At 38.4% G+C, this 14,290-nt stretch overlaps 1 long non-coding RNA gene across 1 annotated transcript; it reads left to right on the plus strand.

Annotated features, from left to right (window-relative positions):
• The first annotated feature begins 6,782 nt into the window (after nucleotides 1–6,782).
• Nucleotides 6,783–8,206, plus strand: LOC130461042 (uncharacterized). Its single transcript, XR_008921336.1, has 2 exons — nucleotides 6,783–7,349; nucleotides 7,627–8,206. It is a non-coding gene; the product is annotated as an uncharacterized lncRNA (long non-coding RNA).
• Nucleotides 8,207–14,290: the final 6,084 nt, after the last annotated feature.

Genomic DNA, 14,290 nt, shown 5'->3' on the forward strand with positions numbered 1-14,290 from the left:
CTTTTATTAAAAAGGAAAATCCCTTAGCATCTAAGCAAGAAACTGAAATGATGTTTTTAGTAAGACTTGGAACATGGAAACATTCTTCCAGTTCCAAAACTAACCCGGAGGGCAACGACAAATAATAAGTTCCTACAGCTAATGCAGCAATCCGTGCTCCATTTCCCACTCGTAGGTCGACTTCACCCTTGCTTAACTTTCTACTTCTTCTTAGTCCCTGTGGATTGGAACATAAGTGTGAGCCACAACCTGTATCTAATACCCAAGAAGTTGAATTAGCAAGTATACAGTCTATAACGAAAATACCTGAAGATGGAACGACTGTTCCGTTCTTCTGATCTTCCTTTAGCTTCAAGCAATCTCTCTTCCAATGCCCCTTCTTCTTGCAGTAGAAGCATTCAGATTCAGAAGTGGGTTGACTGACCTTCCTCTTTACAGATTTCGCGCCAGTTTGCTTAGTTGGGCTGGCCTTGTTGCCACCTTTCTTAGCATTCCTCTTCTTTCCAGATTTCTTGAACTTGCCCCCACGCACCATAAGCACATCTTGCTTATCACTTTTGAGCGTCTTTTCAGCGGTTTTCAGCATACCGTGAAGCTCAGTGAGCGTTTTGTCCAGACTATTCATACTGTAGTTCAGTTTAAACTGATCATACCCGTTATGAAGAGAATGGAGGATGGTGTCTACAGCCATTTCTTGAGAGAATTGCTGATCCAGCCGACTCATATTCTCAATGAGTCCAATCATTTTGAGAACATGTGGACTTACGGGCTCGCCTTTCTTAAGCTTGGTCTCAAGAATTTGCCTATGAGTCTCGAATCTTTCGACTCGAGCCAGATCTTGGAACATGTTCTTCAACTCACTGATGATTGTGAAAGCATCTGAGTTGATGAACGTTTTCTGCAGATCTGCACTCATGGTGGCGAGCATTAGACATTTCACATCCTTGTTGGCATCAATCCAACGATTGAGGGCTGCCTGAGTGACCCCGTCGCCTACGGCTTCGGGCATCGCCTCTTCCAGGACATACTCCTTTTCTTCCTGCATAAGAACTATTTGCAAGTTCCTTTGCCAGTCAAGGAAGTTTTTCCCGTTCAACTTCTCCTTTTCGAGAATTGACCGAATGTTGAATGAATTGTTGTTTGCCATAATTAAAACTACAATTGAAAAGAATAAACAAATAAATAACCATTCACAGTTTCTCTTAATAAACTTTAAAATCCAGCATACGTGCATAATTCAATGTTCATTAAGCATTTTATTCAAGTTATGTGTTCCGGCAGGTGTGAATAAAATGATTCCAAGATCCTAAAATCATTGAAGAACTAAGCACAGTTTGTCGACTTAATCCTAAAACATCTTAGGTAAGCAAAAGCCTTTTGCTAATAGTCTAGAAACAATTCTTGGTTGATAGGTACGTCTAAGAACTTATTAGGTAAACCTATCGATTTTGCCACGACATAAAAGGACTCCTTACTTATATCGTTGAGTTTTACCAAAACTAACATGTACTCACAATTATTTGTGTACCTTGCCCCTTTAGGTCCAATATGTAACACCTCGCTGAGCAAAAACTATTACTAGATTGATGTAAAGGATATCCAAGCAAGTGTATATTTTGGCATGGCACCTTTTAACTCAATTTTTAAGTTTGGAACTTAAGGCTCTTACTATATTGGTTAGATTTTAAGTGAACTAAAATCCTTAATCATGCAACATAATCAAGCTTTGATCTCATGCATTTTAAGACATATTTAAAAGCAATAAATAACTTAAAACATGCATAAGATAAATGTGATCTAGTATGGCCCGACTTCATCTTGAAGCTTCAACTTCAAAGTCCGTCTTGAAAATCTCCGTGGGAGGCACCAAAATAGGATAAGCTATAATTAAACTAATTACAACTATTTGATGGTACGCAGACCATATTTGAATTGAAAAACAATTTTGGTACTTTAGACCAATTACATTCAAATTAATGGTACGCAGACCATATTTTCTATCCTATTTGGGCCATACTAGTCACTTCATAACCTGCAAAACAGTACATATACAATATATACCATTCACCCATTCATTAATCAAGGGCACCAATAATTTACAAATTATTCAGTCCTTATTAATTCTAATCAAGTTGTTTTAACCTTAAGGATTTGTAGACCTAATCAAGAGTTTATGACTAAAAGGGCTCCCACTTAAACCAATAAATTCATATGCTTTACTAATTTTAAACATAAAAATGTATTTCTAGTCTAACCGGAAACATACAAATTTAATTAAAATTTAAAGCTCATATAAATTTATAATTGAATCCATAAATTTAATTTAATTTCAGTCGTATTTAAATTAATTCATGATTTTAATTTTAGTAAAATAATTAGAATAAATAAAATTTATTATAATTACAATATTCAAAATTAAAATCCAAGAAAATAATTTAAATTATTAATTTTATTAATTAAAATTACGTAAACTGAAAATTTCAAATTAAAATTTCAAAACGATCTAATCGCAACGCAACAACCCCACGCCACGCACGCCCATGGGCCACACGCACACAGCCATCGCTGGCCATGTGCGCGCAGCCCATGCGCTGCGTCGCATCGCTGCTGCTCCCCATCGCAAGGTGCGCGCCAGCGCTTGTCGCAACAAGCATGCTGCTGACCATCGCTGGGCGCAGCGCTCGTCGCACATCGCAACAAGCACGCTGCACGCCATCGCTGGGCCCAGCGCTCGTCGCACGTCGCAACAAGCACTTGCTGCGCGCGAGGCTCCGTGCGCTTGCGCGAGGCAGTGCGCGCTGTGGCGCAGCACGCTTGCTGCCCACACGCGACTGCTCGTGCCTTGCTCTCGCCCTTGCCCATGCGCCCATTGCTCACAGCCCACGACACAAGGCAGGGCTGCTGCCTTGTGCTCGTGCACCATGCCCTTGCTCGCTGCATTCGTACCGCATGGGCGACGAGCTCCCTTGCTCGTCGTCGCATGCCCGCACTATACAACACCCCTTAAGGGTAACATGTAGCGTCCATTGCTTTGTGCGTGCAAGTTATATGAGCGAATCGCATAAAAATTTAGAATTTATTTTCAAAATTAATGACAAATTAATAAATAATATTAATTTCATAATTTTAGGGCGAAAAATCAAAAATTTATTATTTAATTGATTTTCGATTAACATGGATTCAAGTCTAGGTCATAAAAATTTAAAATTTAACATAAATTTACAATTTTTATGGTGGTTTTTAATCATAGGTATCTAATTAAATTATAACTAATTATGAAAATCAAATTAATTCTAAATTACTCCAATTTTCAACAAATTAATCATAATTACAAATTAGATTGCATAATTAACAAGGCTAGGCATTCAAACTTGTTAAAAATATACAGTAGGTCAATCAAAAATTCAAGATTTATCAACAAGAATCGCAAATATTTAATTTAACATCTTAAATTTACAAAATTTTGCATTCGAAAAACTAAAACCTTCGTAAAGTCATAGTTAGGCTTCGAATTTGAGAATACTGGGTTCGGCCGAAAAATTCTATTTTTGTCAAAATTTTAGAATGCCTTTTACATGGGGAATTCACACAAAAATCACTCGATTTGGATGAGTAACGAAGAAACTGCCGAAAAACTGCGTACGTATAATTAAATAAACGCAATTTGCAATTAATTAACAATTACGAAAATTAATCACCCCTTTTAATTCTTGCAAATTTGTAATATTTAACCATGTTCATGCAATTTAGATTATGAAAATAATAAGAGGCTCGTGATACCAATGTTAGGTTATGATACATATGACAATTCATAAATCATGCGGAAAAACCATAAAGCCAGGAAAGCATATTATATTCACATAATCATTTAGCATAGAATTGATGCATACATGTTGTAGCGTGCCTTCCCTAGCTGCGCCCGAACCGAACAAGAACAAGTCTTTAGGACTCCAAATGTCGTCCCTCCGTAGATAGTCCACAGTACGTCCGGATCCGCCTCAAGTTAGACCAACTAGAATCGCCCTTAAGGTTACTAGGAATTTCGGCTATGTGTTTGCAAGTGTATGGCTGATTTTTCATTCAAAAACTTACCCTTTGAATACTTCAATCGTACCTGCAAATAATGACCCTAGGCCCTTATTTATAGAGGTATGGAAAAGGAACCGGAATCCTATTAGGATACTAATTAGTTAAACTAGAATCCTAGTAGGACTCTAACTAATTAATTTTATCCTTTTAGGATTAGGAATTTAATCATCAAACAAATCCTATACAATTTAGGTTTCGTATGTGAACACAAACTCTACACGAGCATGACCCACAAGCGTGCGAGCCATGCCCGCGCACAGCCCACACGGCCGCTCGGCCCACGCGAGCCGCAAGCCCACGCGAGCAGCAGCACAGCTCGCAGCCCATTGCTGCGCGCGCTGCGCGCGCTGCCATGGCCTGCTGGGCCTGGCCTTGCGCTGGGCCTGGCGTGGCCTTGGATGTTCGTATGGCGCGCTTGGCTTGCTGGGCGATGGCCTGGCTTCATGCTGGGCCCTCGTCCGGCAGGCCTCGTCCGATGCTTATTCGTACGATACGCTTCCGATTAAATTCCCGGTTCCGGAATTCATTTCCGATACGAACAATATTTAATATTTCCGATTCCGGAATTAATTTCCGTTTCGAACAAATATTTAATATTTCCGTTTCCGGAATTATTTTCCGATTCCGATAATATTTCCGATTCTGACAATATTTCCGTTTCCGGCAATATTTCCATTTCCGATAATATTTTCCGATACGTACCATGTTTCCGTTTCCGGCAACATCTACGACTTGGATAATATTTATTTTTCCGATACGATCCATATTTCCGTTTCCGGGAATATCATCGTTTCCGGAGTATTCATTTCTTGCTTGTGACGATCTCAGCTCCCACTGAAACCAAGATCCGTCGATTCCGAATATCCATAGATAGAGTATTTAATGCCATTAAGTACTTGATCCGTTTACGTACTATTTGTGTGACCCTACGGGTTCAGTCAAGAGTAAGCTGTGGATTAATATCATTAATTCCACTTGAACTGAAGCGGCCTCTAGCTAGGCATTCAGCTCACTTGATCTCACTGAATTATTAACTTATTAATTAATACCGAACCGCATTTATTAGACTTAACATAGAATGCATACTTGGACCAAGGGCATTATTTCCTTCAATAAGAGCAGTAAAGTATGATTCATGGATGGTTTACTTATTTGAAGCTGAGTTTTTGTCTCGAATAGGTGCCACAAAATTTCTGAAGGTGATTATATCTTTTTCTAAAAATATTCAGTATTCTAATATACTCTTGCATATTGACTTGAAGAAGGAGGAGCACTTATTCTGCAATCTACTAATATGTTTAAGAACCTATGTTATTTGAGTTCAACAGGTTTGACATATCAGAAAATAGTTGCATAGAGGTAAGGTTGTCATAGTGAGCTTTGAAGATGCTGTGATCACACTATGTTTGGACTTGCTTCGAGCTCTCCTGTTCTGAAACCATACAGAGATATGTCGAGTTCGAGCTGGCCAGCAATCCGCTGCTTTGTTTATGACCCTGCTCCTCACTAAATCTTCTCTTGTTGCAGTTCTTATTTGTTTGCTTCGTTGCTACAGGATCAGTATCCATACCTGTGGCTTGTGTGTGTTTGTGTGGCTAATTTGAATGTTGATTTTGTTTTAAGTGGTTAAGACCTTGACAAGAGATCCATGTGCTTCGTTGCTACAGGATTAGTATCCATACATGTGGCTTATGTGTTGCTCATGACTCCCTTCCTAATGTTTTAAGTGGGGGGGGGGGGGGGGGTGAAGGGTTGTATGCTTGTATCAACCATGCTCATGAAGTGATGAAACCCAAACCCGTTTACAGGTGACTTTCGTTTGATAAGATGAACTAACATATTAGGTTCTAAGGAAATGAAATGTTTTAGGCTGCCAAAGAATATTATTTCTTACTTGTTTCTAGTGTGTGCAAATAATTTGATTCCCATGCTTGTTTGTGTCTGTTGTACAGTTTCTCACTAGTAGTTTGATACTTTGTCACTGCAGAAAAAGCTGGATTTGACTCTTAAGGTGGAGACATTTCTGCAATCCCAGGGATGTCTGATGCTATTGAGGTTTGGTGTTTTTACTTTTTATTTATTTAATTTATTTATTGTTATTTAGTTCTTGTGGTCTGGCTGTGCGATATTAGGTGCTGAAACTGGATTGTATGTTGAATGCTCTTTGCTCCCATTTCCTCTTTGTATGTGTTCATGCGAGAGCTTAATTTTACCTCTTATTTGTATATGGCACCAGATTACCAGCCATACGAGCTAACTTTTATTTTCCCTCCTCTCGCGTATGTTCTTCCACTTGACAAATGATTGTCTGGTGTCAGATGCACAATGGGGGCACAGGTCTCTAGATAACATGTCCATAACAATTACATAGTACCATTTAGTTAGAATCATGCTATAGGCAAAATTTGTGGATATTCACACGTGTAGGCTAATCAAATTAGGCCTCTAGAGAAAAGACATGTGTATTGTGTCAGTAAGTAATCATAAAGATACTACGAGTATTTACAAGGAAAAATCTAGCGGTCTGGCCAACTAGTTGTCACTTGTCTGTGTTAGTTATCCCGAATTTGGATATGTGGGGTGGACCCAATAAGATCTTGGGTGATCTTGGTATGGCTGCATTTTTTCTTATTTGCAACTATAATCTAGTAGGATATTAATTTTAGGTTCATGCTAGTAGTGTTTTAGAGTTTTGGTGTTCTAGGAATCTAGTGGTACTGAACAAAATATTCTTTTTTCAAATGTATTACTCCTCTAGCTAACTCACTTATCTTTCTCCTCGAGATATTACTAACTGAATTATATGGCATTACCCAATATGCCCCTCCCCATTTGTCAGTTCAAGCAGATAATGACATGGAAAAAAGTACTTTGGTCTCTACAGGTTCTGCTACGCATCTTTCTTTCCCAATAACATTTCACAAAAATATTTTTTGAAGACATAGTACAATTACAGTGCCTGAAGTTCATGAAATTCTTAGGAGCTGTTGCATATTTGTGAAAAAGAAAAGACTATGTTGTCAATTTGTCATGATACCAATCCTTGCCCTGAAAAGACCTGGATCTGCCTTCAGAAAACTCCATAGAGAAGGGAGTGGGCAATGAAATCACAGTTACTAGGAAAAGAAGATGCAGCCTACCTGCATCGTGATATCAACAAGTCTTTCGCACCGAAAGATGGACTGAAACTTGTTGAACATACAAATCTGGTATTCAAACCTCCACACTCTGATGGCTTTTTTGGTGTCGGCAATGGATAGGTAATGGAACAGCTTTTGTCTAAACTTAGTTGGAAATCTGCTAATGGGTTCCTTTGCACCTAATATTTAGTTAGTACATGAACCTATACACATCTGTTGGGTAATAGTTTGGTTGCATTTTCCTTATTGAATTGTAGCCTGGATAATTGGATATACCAATGAAGCCTTCAACTGTTAAATTAACCAATAAACTACATGAGGTAGGTGAAAAAAGAATGCTAGGACTCGAAGTAATGGCCTATTAACCTGGTGTTATTCTTTTTCCTTTGATGTTCAGCGCATATAGGACTTTAATGATCCCGGAAAACAAAGCTAACGTGGAAGGTGGTTAAGGTACATTTTTATTAGATTATATTTTTTGCTGTGAGAATAAAAACTTTATTTATTTATGTGTTCGATATCATTTTTTTATTTTTTTTATTATATGTGGTTAAGTGTCCTCGTTCTCAACAAGTTGGGGTAGTTGAGTCCGTCTATTATGTCATGAAGTATATGGATCAAATAGTATCACTTGTATCGAAAAAGGAACGTAAATTTCAAAAGGTAATTACCGCTTCATATTTTTATCTTTAAATTGGCACTTGTTTGTTTGAGTGTACTTGCATCGTTTCTAATATGTCTATGCATTTGGTTTTGTGTATGTAGCATTTCACTCTAGAGGAATATACTCAAGAAGTTATCGATGATGTTCGTGAAAGATGATGTAGATTTTTCATTGATAATTGTCTGTAGTTAATTAATTTCAGTTTGACACTTAGTTGACATAAACTTCTTATATTCGTGTCCGGTATTTTCTAACATGTAAAAATACAAAAGTATTACGTATGACTTTTATCAATGTTGGAGATTATATTGTAGTGGCTTGAATTTTTATTTATGCCATTTAATGTCGATAGGTCAGAATGTGGCCAATTAGAAAAAAATGTGGCGCATCTACAACATCGTCGACATCCATTTTCGTCGCTTCTCAACTTTATAGGCAACATCGTAAATTACTGTATACGTCGCCTCTTAAAAAACAGGCAACACCATAGCCTACCATATACATCACCTCAAATGAAGTAGGCGACACTATAGAGTATCATATGCATCGCCTCGGATAAAGGAGGTGACACCATAGAGTATCATATGCATCGCCTCGAACAATGGAGGCGACACCATAGAGTATCGTATACATCGCCTCAATGAAGTAGGTGACTCTAAAGAGTACCATATGCGTCGCCTCTAACCAAGTAGGGGACTTCATAGACTACCATTTGAATTGCCTCAAACTAAGCCGCTGACACCATAGAGTACCATTTGAATCGCCTCAAACGAAGCAGGCGACACGATAGAGTACCATATGCGTCGCCTAAAACGACGTAGGCGACTCAGAAAAGTACATACAAATCCATAGATTTCCTCTATGGAGTCGCCTCCAACATAAGAGGCGACACATAAACCGACCTACAGTGTCGGGTCACACGCGACACGTAAAGGGGGTACCTATAGAATCTCCCCCTGTGAAGTCGCCCATGAGGCGACTCCATAAGGTGTTTTTGCATAGATACTTACTTGTGAAGATTAGTTTCGGACAGACTTATGAAACTTTACTGTAAGAGATGAAAATATGTCATAAGTAAATGTCATTAGATTATTAGACACTAATCCTCAATACCTGAGTGATTTGAGATTAGTTGTTTGAGAACTGGTTACTTTGACGTTGTTAAACGTCGCACCGTAAAAGGAGACTATAACAGCAACGCTCAGGTAATCACCTATCAAACGAAGTCTAAACTCAAGATCACAAGATTGGGATTGTCCTCCCATAAATCGGGATGAGATGCTGAAAGTTGTAGAAGGCCACTCGGAGCTAGAGCTAGAAAATGAAAAATGGATGGTCGTGCTCAGATGAATCATAGGCTATGATTATCTTTTTATTTGATCAGTTAAACTCTGAAACCGAAAAATACCTCTGGACATAATACGGATGACTACTCTTACCTTATGTTCATGAGCAGGCATCCAGCAACAAAGGAATTAGGCAATGCACACTTGTCCTTAAGGACAAGTGGGAGACTGAAGGAAATAATACCCTTGGTCCAAGTATGCATTCAATGCTAAGTCTAATAAATACGGTTCAGTATTCATTAAACAAGTTAATAATTCAGTGAGATCAAGTGAGTTGAATGCCTAGCTAGAGGTCGATTCAGTTCAAGTGGAATTAATAATATATATTACTCCAAAATTTACTCATGACTTAACCCGTAGGGTCACACAAATAGTACGTGAACGGATCAAGTATTTTAGTGAATATGTTATTCATTAAATACTCTATTTATGAACATTCGGAAACGATGGATCTCGGTTCCAGTGGAAGCTGAAATCGTCTAAAGGCAAAATATAGAATGCTCCGGAAATGATGATATTGCCGGAAACAGAAATATGGATCATGATGGAAATATAAATATTATCCAAGTCGTAGATGTTGCCGGAAAAGGAAACATGGCTCGTATCGGAAAATATTATCGGAAATAGAAATATTTTTTCGAATTGAAAATGAATTCCGGAATCGGAAAACAAATTGGAAGCACGACGTGCAAACGCTCGACGAACGAGCTTGCGAGACGCAAGGCCCTGCGCAAGCGCCAGGCCCAGCGACAAGCAAGCCCGCGCACAGAGCAGCGAGCAAAGGGCCGAGCAGCAGCACCAAACAAGTGGGTCGTGTGCTGCTTGCTGCCAACGCCCAGCGCGCATGGGCCGAGCAAAGCAGCAGCGCCCACTCGTGGGCTGCGGGCTGCATGCTACACGACCAAAGCAACGTGGGCTCAAGGCCACACGAGCAAAGCCTTGGCCCGGCTAGGATTGCTTGCTTGTCAAGTAATCGTGTTTTCCTAATTCTACTAAAATTAGATGTTTTAGTTAAATCTGAAATACTTAGTATTTGATTAAACCTAAAATTCTAATGTTATTAATTAACTAGAATCCTAATGGATTTAGTTAATCGATTCCTAGTAGAATTCAAACTCCTTTATTTCCACCCTATAAATATATGGTTCATGATCACAATTTATAATGCAATTCAATATACTATTCTAACATATTAGATTAAATAGAGAATTTAATACTTGCCTAATATTATTGTGAGTTTTCCGAGTGCACATAAAACTTTAGAGAATATTCTAGTTAGTTGAATCTAAGGCGGATCCGGACGTGTTGTGGACAATCTACGAAGGGGCGATATTTGGAGTCATGTACTTGTTCTTGTTCGGTTCGGGAGCAGCTAGAGAAGGCACGCATCACATTGTATGTATACTAATTATGCTAATTGACTATGTGGCAATTAATTTGGATTCTTGGCTTTGTGGTTTTTCCGCATGAATTATATTGTTTATATTATTCATAACCCTACACTTTAATCAATCCCAGCCACGATCTTGACCATCTAAGTATCAACCCATACATGCTTTCCCTGTGCTCCTACTCCATGAACCGTCTACCACCATGACTCCCGTGGCTATCCCTCCCCCTTTATCGCAGAGAACTTCAATTAATGGTATGAAAACAATGATATTTCGCCCAAAAGCCCAAAGGTGTCTAGTCAATCAAAATGACATTTTCGTATATTTTATCTTTATATAAAGGAACGATGGGAGCGTCAAAATGTGAACTCCCATAATTTAATTTCTTAATCAAAAAAAAATTTTAAAAAAAACCTATATTTTGCTAACCATAAAGTGGTTGTTGAATAACTTGAAGTTATGGTCTGTTCTATTCGTTTTTTTTCGTAATTTTTATATCTGAAATATCTTATCTGAATTTATCTTAATACGAAATATATGTTAACTTATCTGAACTTATTTTATTTGAAAATAACTTATTTTGTCTGAAATAAATATTTTTTTGGTTGTTTGACATTATCTTAACATACATAAGAAAAGAGTGATACACAATTACATACTACAAACTATAACAACACTGAGGTTTTTAAAGAACATCACACTATTATAATAACGCTAACAAAATACACATACCTAAACTTCGGCAGGGCTATGGCCTCTTCTGGTTGATTGGAAAATTATTCTTATTTTTTCTAAATTTATCTTATTTAAACTTATCTGAATTTATATTTATCTTATATGAACTTATTTTTCCTGAAATAAGTAAGTCAAAATAAACTGGAATCAAAGAAGTAGTAGGCGAACTCGGAAAACAATGAATCCAAAGCAATCAAGTCGCTCGTGTTAGGTTATGATACATATGACATTACATAGATCATGCGGAAACAACCATTAACCCAGGACAACATATTATTTACACATAATCATATAGCATAATTTAGATGCATACTCTTTGTTGCGTGCCCTCCCTAGCTGCGCCCGAACCGAACAAGAACAAGTCTTTAGGACTCCAAGTGTCGTCCCTCCGTAGATAGTCCACAGCACGTCCGGATCCGCCTTAAGATTGACCAACTAGAATCGCCCTTAAGGTACTAGAAAATTTCGGCACTTTATGAGCAAGATGTGTGTTTTAATTTTCTCTCAAAAAACTCACTTTTTGAATACTTTGAAACTTATTATAAATTGTGAGCCCTAGCCTCATATTTATAGGGGTATGGAAAGGGAATCGAAATCCTATTCAGATACAAATTAATTAAACCTAGAATCCTACAAGAACTCTAATTTAATTAATTTAGGAATTTAATCATTAACCGAACTCTGCATGTTTTAGGAAACGTGCACGAACACAAACACTTGCACACACACGCACGGCAGCCACGATGGGCCCCCATGCGTGCGCGCGAGCAGCAGCCCACGCAGCGCCCGCGCGCGCTGCGCGCTGCGCGTGCTGTGCGCGCTGTGCGCGTTGCGCAGCCTGCTGGGCCTGGCCTTGCGCTGGGCCTGGCGTGGCTGTTTGTGCGGCGCGCTTGGCTTGCTGGGCGATGGCCTGGCTTCGTGTTGGGCCTCGTCCGGCAGGCCTCGTCCGATGCTTATTCGTACGATGCGCTTCCGATTAAATTTTCCGATTCCGGAATTCATTTCCGATACGAACAATATTTAATATTTCCGATTCCGGAATTAATTTCCGTTTCGAACAAATATTTAATATTTCCGTTTCCGGAATTATTTTCCGATTCCGGTAATATTTCCGATTCAGACAATATTTCCGCTTCCGGCAATATTTCCGATTCTGGCAATATTTCCATTTCCGATAATATTTTCCGATACGTACCATGTTTCCGTTTCCGGCAACATCTACGACTTGGATAATATTTATATTTCCGATACGATCCATATTTCCGTTTCCGGCAATATCATCGTTTCCGGAGTATTCATTTCTTGCCTGTGACGATCTTAGCTCCCACTGAAACCAAGATCCGTCGGTTCCGAATATTCATAGATGGAGTATTTAATGCCATTAAATACTTGATCCGTTTACGTACTATTTGTGTGACCCTACGGGTTCAGTCAAGAGTAAGCTGTGGATTAATATCATTAATTCCACTTGAACTGAAGCGGCCTCTAGCTAGGCATTCAGCTCACTTGATCTCACTGAATTTATTAACTTGTTAATTAATACTGAACCGCATTTATTAGACTTAATATAGAATTCATACTTGGACCAAGGGCATTATTTCCTTCAGCTCGGCCCAGAATTCTTCTTCGTTCTCCACTAGGCGAACCCGCCGGGTTAACTCAACTTAAAGAAAGCTCATTTACTCTTCCTAATGCGCTATGGGTTGAGGTGTTATGTAGTAAATACATGAGAAAGAAGGTTGGTGTTCCTCAACCCGGACGCCGTAGCCAAAACGAATCCTATTTCGGCTATTACCTTCTCTATTTCAATTCCTAAAGCGTTGTGGGAGGCGATGTTAGCCTGATTGAATTAAGACGAAGCAGTCTCCTAATCGCTAAGCATTTCTTGGACTAATGGCTTAAGTCGCTGTTCCCATTTCCTGAAAAATGACTTGATAAAGTGTTCCGTTTGCCAAACTGAAATAGGCAAACCACATCCTCCACGGAAGACCTTCGGATAGAGTGAAGTCAAGTTATATCTTGGAGGATGAAAGTTCTCGGGCCGCCTAAGTACCATGGGAAGCGCGACGCTAGGGAATAGGGAAGTCGACAAAAAAGACTCGCATTTCCCAGTCGAAAAGAGGGGTTCCTTTTTCGTCTCGAATTTTTCATCGTTTGCATTGTATACGTGGGTAGGGCCGACCTTACTCAGTCAGTCATTTCGCCAAGGAAAGCTGATTGATTTTCCATCCACTCAATCTATCTCGAACCCTATCAACAATATATTTCGAATTTTCACGATCTACTAAAGGTATCGGAGATTGATTGGTTCGAATCCAATCCGTGAGATGTCGAACAAAATGACCCTTATTTTGCTAACCATATATATTCAATTTCTCATAGAAGTATCTTTAGCTTTATATAAAAAATGTATTTGATTATAAAAAAGAAAATCATGATTAGTTAATTAAGTTATGATGCTTGGAAAGGGTATTTAACCATTGATTAGTGTTCAAAAAGGGAAAAAAGTAGTCATTCTTCGATATGGTTTTAGGATAAAGACAAATTTACCAAATACTCTTATAATCAAATAGTTAAGCATTTTGGATCAAATAGTTAGGATCTTAGTATTCTAATTGGAAATATACTTTCCAATCAATACTATACTTTCTAGTCTAACAAGTAGTTGAGTAGTTTCAGATACTATATATAAAAGGGAATTGAAAGTTTCAGCCTAAAACCCAAATGTACAGTGGTGACTTTTCCAAAAATATCTTCCATGTCCCTCTTGTGAATAATCATAAGTTCATAACATCATGTGAATTTGTGGGCCTTGTATTTATGTAAGCCAATGATATCTTATCTTTTTACTTTGTGTTTTCATTTTTTAAAGAAAAATTCATTCGGAGTACTATTCTTTGTTCTACATAATCGGATATTATTACT

This window comes from Spinacia oleracea, chromosome 5, assembly GCF_020520425.1.
Source record: "Spinacia oleracea cultivar Varoflay chromosome 5, BTI_SOV_V1, whole genome shotgun sequence".
Taxonomy (NCBI): domain Eukaryota; kingdom Viridiplantae; phylum Streptophyta; class Magnoliopsida; order Caryophyllales; family Amaranthaceae; genus Spinacia; species Spinacia oleracea.